General features: G+C 45.9%; 1 long non-coding RNA gene and 1 pseudogene across 1 annotated transcript; both read right to left on the reverse strand.

Annotated features, from left to right (window-relative positions):
- Positions 1-6930: 6930 nt before the first annotated feature.
- On the reverse strand, positions 6931-9875 carry LOC147100177 (uncharacterized; annotated as a pseudogene).
- LOC147100178 (uncharacterized) lies at positions 6931-10564 on the reverse strand. Its single transcript, XR_015073862.1, has 2 exons — positions 10360-10564; positions 6931-7152 (listed from the first exon to the last, which is right to left on the reverse strand). It is a non-coding gene; the product is annotated as an uncharacterized LOC147100178 (long non-coding RNA).
- Between the last annotated feature and the right edge of the window lie 1058 nt (positions 10565-11622).

Genomic DNA, 11622 nt, shown 5'->3' on the forward strand with positions numbered 1-11622 from the left:
TATTTAAGTCCCCCTTATATATATTTTTCATTTACAGGATGTGGACATCGCTGGCAAGGCCTATTGCCCATCCCGAATTGCCCTTGAGAAGGTGGTGCTAGAATCCAAGAATGGTTACAGCACAGAAAGAGGCCATTCGGCCCGTCGAGTCCGTGCCGGCTCTCTGCAAGAGCACTTCAGCTGGTCCCACTCCCCCGCCCTTTCCCTGGAGCCCTGCAAAATTTTTTCCTGCAGGTACTTGTAATGTTATCTTAATAACGTAATTACGAGTCTCCCAAGCAGTTGTAGTGGAGTGCCATTTATTCAGTCCTGACTCTGTGTCTCTTAGTACAGTACCTCAAGCATGGCCAAGATGGCGTCGGATCCCACCCCCGGATATGACGTCAGCCGTCAACCAGCTGTCAATCAAACCCCGCTGTCTTTACGACAGCTACGGTTATCCGTACATCTTCCCCCTTCAATGAAGATATAACACAGTAACAACATAACATAACACATAGACCACTTGTTAACATCATATAGAAACAGTCAGTGTAACTACACCGTTGAACTAATTGCAGGTAGGTATAAACCTTACCCACACCCAGGAGTCCATTAACTGTTTCCAGTCTTATCAATCCCTATCTACAGGTCAAGTTTAACTACAGGCTTTCTGGTGTGCTGTGACCTGCGTGGCTGAATGGGTGTTTGCTGAACCACCCCAGTTGTATCCCTTAAGTTCATGTCTGTACCACACAGGTCCCTTGTCACATTATCACTACTGTGCCACAGAATCACAGAAACCCCACAGTGCAGATAGAGGCCATTTCGGCCCATCGAGCCTGCACCGACACATATCCCACCCGATCCCCGTAACCCCTACACCAACACATATCCCACCCTATCCCCGTAACCCCACGTATTTAATCCCCCTAACACTAAGGGTCAATTTATCATAGCCAATCAACCTAACCCGCACATCTTTGGACTGTGGGAGGAAACCGGAGCACCCGGAGGAAACCCACACAAACACGGGGAGAATGTGCAAACTCCACACAGACAGTCACCCGAGGCCGGATTCGAACCCGGGTCCCTGGCGCTGTGAGGCAACAGTGCTAACCACTATGCCACTGTGCTGTCCTTCGTCACTTTGTGGCATTTCCCTCATCTCGTCTCTTTGTGGCATTTCCCTCATCTCATCATCCTCTCTGTCCTCCTGAGGCTGAAAGGTCTCTATGGTTTTCAGTACGTGCCTCCTGTTTCTGCTAAACACATTGCCGTTCTCTGTCATGACACTGTATGACCTGGGGGGTGACCTGTTGTAGAACGGTGGCTCTTTTAGGCCATGACTCAGGCCCTTCAATGCGAACTATATCCTTCTCCTGTAGAGGCACTAGTGTAGTGGCTGTGCGGTCACGAAGTGCTTTTTGTTTCTGTTGCAGTTTCCGAGCTTTGTCTGCCCACACCTCATCTCTGTGGTCAGGTGTGACATAACTGGGAAGTCGTGTATGGATTTTCCGACCCAGTAAGAGCTCAGCTGGAGACTTGCCACTTGCTAGTGGGCCCGCCCTGTACGACATCAGGGCCAAATATGGGTCAGTGTTGCTGTGTGCTGCTTTCTTTAATAGTCTTTTCACAATCTGTACCCCCTTCTCCGCTTTTCCATTAGCCTGAGGATAGAGCGGACTGGAGGTTACATGATTAAACTCATACTCTGAAGCAAATGACTGAAACTCATGACTGGCATAGGGAGGGCCATTATCAGAGACCAGGGTTAGAGGGATGCCCTGCCTGGCAAAGATTGACTTCAGGTGAGTTATCACAGCTCTTGATGTGGTACTGGACAAGAGAGCCATCTCCGGATAATTGAAATAATAATCAATAACTAACAAATAGTCATTTCCTTCATAGTGAAATATATCAGTTCCGACCTTTTCCCAAGGTTGTGATGGGAGCTCTGTGGTAATGAGGGGCTCTTTTGTTTGCTTGTAGTGATACTCCTGACATGTAGCACACTCGCCGATCAACTGGTCAATATAGAGTTCATGTTTGGCCAGTAGAGTGCCTCACATGCTCTCCTTTTTGACTTTTCTGCACCCAGGTGCCCTTCATGTATCCTGTTGAGCATTTCTCGTCGCATAGAGGTGGGCACTACTATCCTGTCACACTTAAGCAGTAGTCCATTGACCACAGAGAGCTCAGACTGAATGTGATAATATTGTTTACATGACCCTTTCTTCCAGCCCTCTTGAAGATTTCTCATTACTTTACTCAGGACTGGGTCCTTTGATGTCTCTGTGACTATCACTGATAGTTGTTCCTGTGTGGCGGGCAATGCTGCGTAGACCATATCCACATGAAGAGCCACATCCTCTTCTGATTCACTGTTTGGTGTGGCATAAGGCGCAGCCCTGGATAATGTGTCTGCAATGAACATTTGTGTCCCTGGCACATATGTTAGCTCAAAATCGTAACGTTGAAGTCTCATCATTAGGCGTTGTATCCGTGGTGACATGTCACACAGATTCTTCTTTGCGATCCCTAGCAGTTGCTTATGGTCCGTTTCTAGGATAACCTTGGGAAGACCATAGATGTAGGTATGAAATTTTTCACACCCAAATGCCAAGCCAAGGCACTCCTTCACAATTTGCGCGTACCGGCACTCTGTAGCCGTCATGGAGCATGACGCATACGCCACTGGTCGCCATTCTCCTTCATCTTCCTGTAGAAGGACAGCCCCTAATCCATTCTTAGAGGCATCTGTGGACACTTTTGTCCTCTTTTTAGGGCAGAAGAACTTCAGTAGGGGTTCACTTGCTAGAATGTGTAGCAGCCCCTTCCATTCTCTCTCATGTTCATGCCCCCATTGGAACTCTGTCTCTTGGTGCAGCAGTTTTCTCAGATGAACAATTTTCACTGCTAGATTTGGAATGAATTTTCCTAGGTAGTTAACCATGCCAAGGGCCCGCTGAACCCCTTTCTTGTCCTTTGGTTTCTCCATGTCATGTATAGCCTTTACCTTTGACTTGTCTGGCTGAATCCCCTCTGTAGAGATCTTGGCCTAGAAATTGAGTAGCCTTAGCGCCGCATTTGAGGCGCTAGAGGGCCTAGCGCCGGAGTTATGGCCAGTTGGGAAATTGAGTGGGGCCCTTCCGTCGGCGTTAAGCCGGTAGCGCTGCGCCGGCACCGATGACGTCATCGGTGTGCGCAGCGTCCCGGTTGCCATGCCGACGGGCCCCAGCGCCGAAATTCAGTTGCGGCCGCCTCGCCCGTGGCAGCCGCAACTAAGACTCTGGCAACCGAGTCTTCCCCGAGTTAGCGCCGGCGCATTAAGGTCGCGCGGCGGCCGGCCGCTTTCCCGTCGGCTGCCTGCCCGCACCTCCCTCCCCGGACTCCTCCACCCCCCCCCCCCGCGTAACAGATGCGTCTGGCCTGCAAGCCCGGCACTTGTCCGAGGTGCCGGGCTCATTTTTTCAATATTTGAACGGACAGCGGGCGGGTGCAGGCAGCTCCTCCTTAACTGAAGGAGGAGGCCTGCACTTCCCCAGCCTGCCGCACCGCATCGGGTGCCGCAGCGCCGGATTAGCGCCGCAATTCGGCACTCAGCGCCCATTGGGAGGCGCTCACGCCCGCCAGTAGCGCCGGCAGCCGTCTGGGCGCGGCGCTACTGAATTTTTGGCGCGCGCAAGGGAATTAGCGCCGGCGCTAAATTTCCGGCGCTAAAGCCCTGGCGCGGCGTCAACTCAATTTCTAGGCCCTTGTCTCCGAGGAATGTGATTTCATTGACACTGAACTGACATTTGTCTTTATTTAGTTTGAGTCCATACTGCCGTATCCTCTGAAGTGTTTTTTCCAGCCTGGTGTCGTGCTCCCCCTGAGTGGAGCCCCATACTACCAGATCATCCACATACACCCGCACTCCCTCCAGGCCCTCGATGATTTGCTCCATTGCTCTGTGAAAGATTTCTGGGGCGGAGCTAATACCAAAGGGCAGACGCTGGTAGGAGTATCGACCAAACGGGGTGTTAAAAGTGCACAGCTTAGCACTTTCTTCATCAAGTTTCAACTGCCAGAAACCATGCGAGGCGTCCATCTTGGAGAAGACTTTCGCTTCTGTCATTTCGCTGACTATTTCCTCTCTCTTTGGAATTTGGTAGTGCTCTCTTTTGATATTGGTGTTAAGGTCCTTGGGATCCATGTAGACACGCAATTTATCAGTTTTCTTTGAATTGACGCAGACCATGGAATTTACCCAGTCGGTTCCTCAATTTTCTTTATGACAGCTAGTCCCTCCATGCGGTCTAGCTCTTTCCTCAGTTTTTCACGGAGAGCCACTGGAACTCTCCTGGGTGCGTGAATCACAGGTTGTGCATCCTCTCTCAGTTTGATGGAGTATGTAAAGGGCAGTACTCCGAAACCCTGAAATACATCTACATATTTGTGTGCTATAGTCTCATGAGTCAGATTTGTACTATCTTGGGGGGCACTCTGCACACAGTTCAGTTCATTGATAGTATAGACTCGTTTTACCAAGCCCAAATCCACACAGGCCTTATCCCCCAACAGTGACTCATGTCCTTCAGGCACTATAACAAAGGTCAAAGGGTGAATGTGATTTTTTACCTTAACATTCAGCCTACACGTGCCTTTTGTTGCAATGCTTTGTCCATTGTATGCCTTCAAAAACACTGTCTTGTTCAGTATTTTAGGTCGCACTTTGAGATTCCGTGCATCACTCCAACTTATGAGGCTTGCCTTAGCACCTGTATCTAGCTTAAAGGGAACAATGGTGCCATTTACCAGCAAGGGAGCTATCCAAACTTCAGTCTTTGGTCCTACAGAGTGCACTTTATTAGCATTTTTGCCCTGTTTTGACTCATTTTGCACCATTCCAACAAACAAAGTCTCTGCTCCTGTCTCTTCAGTCTCAATAGCATGCACTGTCTTTTTACCTTCAGTTTTCTCTTCCCAAAAACACATCTTGGCAAAGTGATTCCTGCCTTTACATTTTGCACAGTTCTTCCCATAAGCAGGACACTGTCTGGCTACGTGTTTATTACTGCACCGTCTGCATTCGTAAGGCGTCATCGTCTTGAACTCCGTGGGCCCACTTGTGTCCCTTTTGTGTACCACATCCACCGGCAGGTTTTTCAGCCCCAGGGTGCTCCTGCCCGCTGCTGTGCTGCTCCCTTCGAAAGTTTTTGTGTGCATGGCTGAGAGTTCACTAGCATAACATATTTTCACTGCTGCATCCAAATTTAGGTCATTGTCTCTAAGCATTCTCTCCCTCACCTTCTTGTCGAGTATTCCAAAAACGACTTGATCACGTATCATCGATTCCTTCAGGTCCCTAATGTTGCATGTTTGTGCTTTTATTTTCAAGTCCATCAAAAAAAATCAAAGGATTCTCCTTGCTTTTGCACGCGGGAGCGAAACACGAATCTCTCATACGTTTCATTCTTTTTTGGAGTGCAGTATTCGTCGAACCGTTCTATCACCTTGTCCAGATCATTTTTATCATCTTTGGCTGCAAACGTAAATGTATTAAACAGCTCGATTGCCTGCGAGCCCGCCACTGTTAGCAACAAAGCTACTTTACGTGTTCCAGAGCTAGTCGAAGCGTCAATCGCTGTGAGGTAGAGAAGAAAGCGTTGCTTGAAGACACGCCAATTTTCATCCACATTTCCTTCTAGTTGCAGGCTAGCCGGAGGATTTATTCCTTCCATTGTTGTAGTATGTCCTTATCGTGAGTTCTATAAATCCTGGTACCATGTAATGTTATCTTAATAACGTAATTACGAGTCTCCCAAGCAGTTGTAGTGGAGTGCCATTTATTCAGTCCTGACTCTGTGTCTCTTAGTACAGTACCTCAAGCATGGCCAAGATGGCGTCGGATCCCGCCCCCGGATATGACGTCAGCCGTCAACCAGCTGTCAATCAAACCCCGCTGTCTTTACGACAGCTACGGTTATCCGTACAGTATTTCTTCAATTCCCCTTTGAAAGCCACGATTGAGTTTGGCTCCACCACCCTTTCAGGCAGTGCATTCCAGATCATAACCACTCACAGCATAAAAAAGTTTTTCCTCATGTTGGATCTTCTGACAATCTCTCTATCTACTCTGTCCAGACCCCTCATGATTTTGAATACTTCTATCAAATGTCCTCTTAATCTTCTCTGCTCTTAAGGAGAACAACCCCAGCTTCTCTAGTCTATCCACAAAACGAATTCTTCATCCCTGGAATTATTCTTGTAAATCTTTTCTGCACCCTCTCAAAGGCCTTCACATCCTTCCTAAAGTGCGGTGCTGAGAATTGGGCACAATACTTCAATTGTGGCTGAACCAGTGTTTTATACAGGTTCTGGATGGTACTGGAGGGGAAGGTAGTGCTGGAGCCAGAAGTAGTACCATATTAGGAGCAGACTAAGAAAGACCACGAAAAATTCAAAAATGGGTTTAGAATGCATGTACGTAAACGCACAAAGTGTGGTGAATAAGGTTGGTGAGCTACAAGCACAATTAGCCGTGTGGCAATATGATGTGGCAATAATGGAAACATGGCTTAAAAACGGTGAGGACTGGGCACTTAATAGTCACGGGTACAAGGTGTTCAGAAAAGATAGGGAAGGAAAAAAGGGAGGTGGGGTGGCAGTGGTGATTAAGGAAGACATTGTAGTGTTGGAAAGGGAGAATGTTCTTGAGGGGACAAGGACAGAATCCCTTTGATTAGAGTTGAGGAGCAAAAAGGGTATGATCACGCTATTGGGGGTATTCTACAGGCCTCCAAATAGTGAGAGGGAGGTAGAGGAGCAAATCTGCAGGGAAATTGCAGAGATATGCAAGAGCTATAGAGTGGTGATATTGGGGGATGAAGTGAGCCCCCAAGGTGCGGACCAAGTAATATGCAAGGTCGATGTCACCGGCTTGTTGTAAGAAAGATAGACCAGTAATCAAAGTCAAAACGGTTTTACTCAGGCCTGGGGAGAACCAACTCCCCCGAGCCGTTCAAAAATACACATGTTTATACACACTTTAGCTGCCATACCTCCTCAGAGATCCAATCAAATTAAAGATTACACATCACATGTTACCCGGGAGCGGCAGTTTCAATTTTATACAATGTCACACAATTTGTACAAAATGTTCACGAAGTTGCATGTTCATTTCCTGTTCTGCAAGTTAAGCATAAGTATGGTCAGTACATTTTGTTCTGGAACATTCTGTGATTTGACAGTTGTGAACTTGTTTTTCTTTAAATGAGTTACTTCTGCTTGCCCTTGTTCTGTCCAATTTTATATCTTACTTCAGTCCCCCCTTTTGACCTTTTGGACAATTGTTCCAATACAGGTCAACATGTATTTCCACTTCCTGGTGTCTCCCTGAGCGTACATTCTCTGGCCTTCTACCAGTCTAGGTTATACATGTGCATTAGTAAACATAGGCTCAGAGTGGTTTCTTGCTGCATCAGTTAATTGATCCAATTCACTTTCTGTATTGCTTTCCTTAACCGTAGGAACTTTTTGAGGTAATTCACTATTTTTGTAAAACTTTCTCTCTTTTAGCAGTTGATCTGATTTCTTCTCTTGATAGATATCTTTTTCAGTTGCTTCCTGTCCAAGCTGACTTCTAGTTGAAAACAACAATTCAGACTCTGGATGGGCGTTGGATTCAAGTCCTGTACCTAAAACATCTTGTTGAACCTCTTGGCCGATTGCTACTTTTAAGACTCTATCTTCTTCTGCCTTTGTATTTTTTTTAAGCCAAGAAAGGTTGTTTGTGTTGCTATTTAAGTGCTCACTAGCTGTGGTTTGGCTTGATTTGTCAGAATCAAATATGTCTTCCTCTGTAGTAACCAGTGAACTACTATTATTCGATCCTTTTCTTCTGAGCAACCTGGTGCTCCTTCCTCCCTTTGTCCTGCTACTTGATAGAGGCACCACCTGCTGGACATGCTGTGGAAATACAGGAGGAAGAGGCGATCCAAGGGTCGAGGCTGTCGGAGGCACAATTTCAACAGAATCTCGATCTGCTCTGTTCAATAGCTGCAGCTCATTATCTAACTCAGAGCTACTTGGTTTACGTTTGATGCCATTGGCAACCTTAGCTTCTTTGATTGGAGAATCAGTTTTATCCAAATTCACTTTTCCAGTTTTCTGAGATGTAGCAGAGTTTCCATCATACTCTATTTACTGCAACACCTCGATGGATCTCCTTTGATTTATCAGCAGACACATCATCAATACATTTGGAAGCTGGAGCTGTTGGACATCCATCTTCTACACACTGATGCTCTGTGGCTGGCAAAAGAATGAAAGATCTTCGTTTTGATAATTTGAATGACTTTAGAAGAAGCTCAGTGTCCACTTCACTGTCTTCAGTTGTCTCCTTCGATTTTGTCTGTTGTTTTATAGGCACTTCCTCGCTGCTGTTCTCTTCACTGCTTACACTTCCTACTCTGGAATGACTCCCAGACAAACATGTTGTACCATTTGGGTTCACCTCACCTTTTTCTGTACAACTGGAATGCACTCGCAGGTCACTATGTTTTTCCCCAGGAACAGGCTGAGGTGCAGGTAGCATCAAGCTGGTCTGTGAGCCTGAACCCTCCGACTGTGTGGCAGAAGCTACTGTGAAGGTTGAACGATCAGGGCACGGTGGACATTCAGCTGGCCCTCTAGCATCATCAGTTTCTGCTGTTTTATCACAGTCCCTGAATTGTTTCTTCGTGCGGCACTGTCTTCAAGCTCCTCTACCACACCCAAGTGATCCACGGAATGCCACAGAATCTTGATTTGAATAGTTAGCGTTAGGTAACGGCTCATTGCAGATTTGAACGATAATATCCTGCAATGGTAGACTCTCAGTTTCTACACATGCCGACATCAGTATTTTCTTCACTCGGTTCTACTAAAGGTGCAATGCCTGCACCAGGCTTGAGGGGTGAATGCAAGCTGGTCAGTTTAGATTGCTTGCCTCGGTTTTTGTCTTGCATGATCAACTCTTCATCCAGAAGCTTCAGTCTACTGCTTCTTCTGGTCGTCCTCATTGCTAGTTCCACCTTCACTGGTTCTTCACTGCTTGGGAAATTATCAATCTTGTTCTCATTCATGTCAGTTAGGCTGCTTCTTAAACTCCCATCAGCTCTTGCAAGCTGATTGACCAGCTGCAAAGGTTTAGTTCTTTTTTTTTGGTCTGATTTACTGATGATTTTTTCCCTTATTTTCCAAAGCTTTGTTCAATTTTTTTTCTGAAAAAGGCGTTGCACGGTCGCTGAAAAGTGTGTTTCCGTCAATGCAATTTTGCCTATTCACCCTTTCTTCAGTAACTTGCAAGGAGCTCTCATTTGCGTTATCAACTGGAGAGCTAAGCATCTTGCCAGGTGCCTCTGGGCTACAGAAGCTACTTTCAGATTTGTTCGCAATCATTTGTTTTTGTTCCGTCTCAGATTCAGTTGCACAGGAATAATCACCAGCATCTGTGTTTGCAGTATCCTCTAACACTTCATTATCATCCATGTCTGATGAAAACAGTTCCTCCAGTACTGGTTTAGATAATTTTGATTTCTTTCCCTCAAAAGGTTTTTCATCATTGTCGCATCGATCAACTTTCTCTTTTTGAGTTATGGTTTTTTGCTGTAATGTTGACTTTACATTAAGATGTGTTCTGAACAAAGGCTCCTCAGAAGAGTCAGAATCAATTTCAACATAGACAAGCGTGACCTCTATTTTCTGCCTTTTATTTCTTGGGGAAACCCTTCTTACGAATTCAGTCAAAGGAGGGTCAGAGCACACCTTCAAAGTGCAGTTTTTGGAGACTCCGGTAGCTACAACTTTCGGGGTGTATTGTTGCTCTGGGCGCTGCTGTCATCTTGCCGTATTTTCTGATAGGCACACATTAGCCATATCCAAATGTTACGTTTAATACTTAATTCACGTTGTTGGTAAATTAGGTTTGTACGCTACGTTGTTCGCCACTATAGCGTTAACTTAGTTAGTTCCTTACTTCCTGTCAATCACTCCGTTTCGTTTACTGAGGTTTCGCCGCCTTCAGCTTTATAAGGATTTCCCGCCTAACGGGTTCGCTGCTTCTCGGCTTTACAAGGATTTCCCACCACACGGGTTCGCCGCCTCTCAGCTTTACAAGGATTCCCCGCCTCACGGGTTCGCCGTTTCTCGGCTTTATAAGGATTCCCCGCCTCACGGGTCCGCCGCCTTCGGCTTTACAATGATTTCCTGCCTCACGGGTTCGCCTCACGGGTTTGTTTTAACCGCCTTCAATTAAAGGTGTCTTCTTATAGTTCTTTTTGTACATCGATCTTACTTGACGTCTCGCCAGCGATTAACCTCTAATTTTACAGGTGGTAATTTAAACGTACTCACCTGTCATAGGTTATTGCTGTCCGAGAGTTTTGTTCAGATCGCGCATCCCATCCTCGTCGCCAATTGAAGTGAGCCCCCATGGTGCGGACCAAGTGATATACAAGGTCGATGTCACCGGCTTGTTGTAAGAAAGACAGACCAGTAATCAAAGTCAAAATGGTTTTACTCATGCCTGGGGAGAACCTCTTACTGCGTGAGTCCAACTCCCCCGAGCCGTTCAAAAATACACATGTTTATACACACTTTAGCTGCCATACCTCCTTGGAGATCCAATCAAATTAAAGATTACACATCACATGTTACCCGGGAGCGGCAGTTTCAATTTTATACAATGTCACACAATTTGTACAAAATGTTCACGAAGTTGCATGTTCATTTCTTGTTCTGCAAGTTAAGCATAAGTATGGTCAGTACATTTTGTTTTGGAACATTCTGTGATTTGACAGTTGTGAACTTGTTTTTCTTTAAATGAGTTACTTCTGCTTGCCCTTGTTCTGTCCAATTTTATATCTTACTTCAGGGGACTTTAATTACCCAAATATCAATTGGGATAATGCTAGGGTAAAGGGAAAGGAGGGGGAGGAATTTCTGAAATGTGTTCAGGAGAATTTGCTTGATCAGTATGTTCTTGGCCCAACTAGGAAGAAGGCATTGCTGGATCTGGTGCTGGGGAATGAGGTGGGCCAGGTCGACCAAGTGTCTGTGGGAGAACACTTGGGTATGAGTGATCATCGGATCTTAAGATTTAGATTAGCAATGGAGAGGAGCAAGGAACAATCTAGAGTAGAACTTCTGAACTGGATCGGGCTAACTTCAATGGAATGCGAAAGGATCAAATACTGGAGTGTATACAAGATGGTTTCCTGGACCAATATGTCAAGGAACCAACTAGAGATCAGGCCATCTTAGACTGGGTATTATGTAATGAGAAAGGATTAATTAGCAATCTTGTTGTGCGAGGCCCCTTGGGTCGGAGCGATCATAATATGATAGAATTCTTCATTAAGATGGAGAGTGCAGTAGTTGACTCAGAGACTAGGGTCCTGAATTTAAATAAAGGAGACTACGATGGTATGAGGCACAAGTTGGGTAGGATTGATTGGGGAACGTTACTCAAAGGGTTGACAGTGGATAGGCAATGGCAAACATTCAAAGATTGCATGGATGAACTACAGAATTTGTTCATCCCTGTTTGGCTTAAAAATAAACCAAAAAAGGTGACTCAACCGTGGATAACAAGGGAAATTAGGGATAGCATAAGAT

The sequence above is a fragment of the Somniosus microcephalus genome, chromosome 27 (assembly GCF_052327205.1).
Source record: "Somniosus microcephalus isolate GS21.2 chromosome 27, FLI_Smic_1.0, whole genome shotgun sequence".
Lineage (NCBI taxonomy): Eukaryota > Metazoa > Chordata > Chondrichthyes > Squaliformes > Somniosidae > Somniosus > Somniosus microcephalus.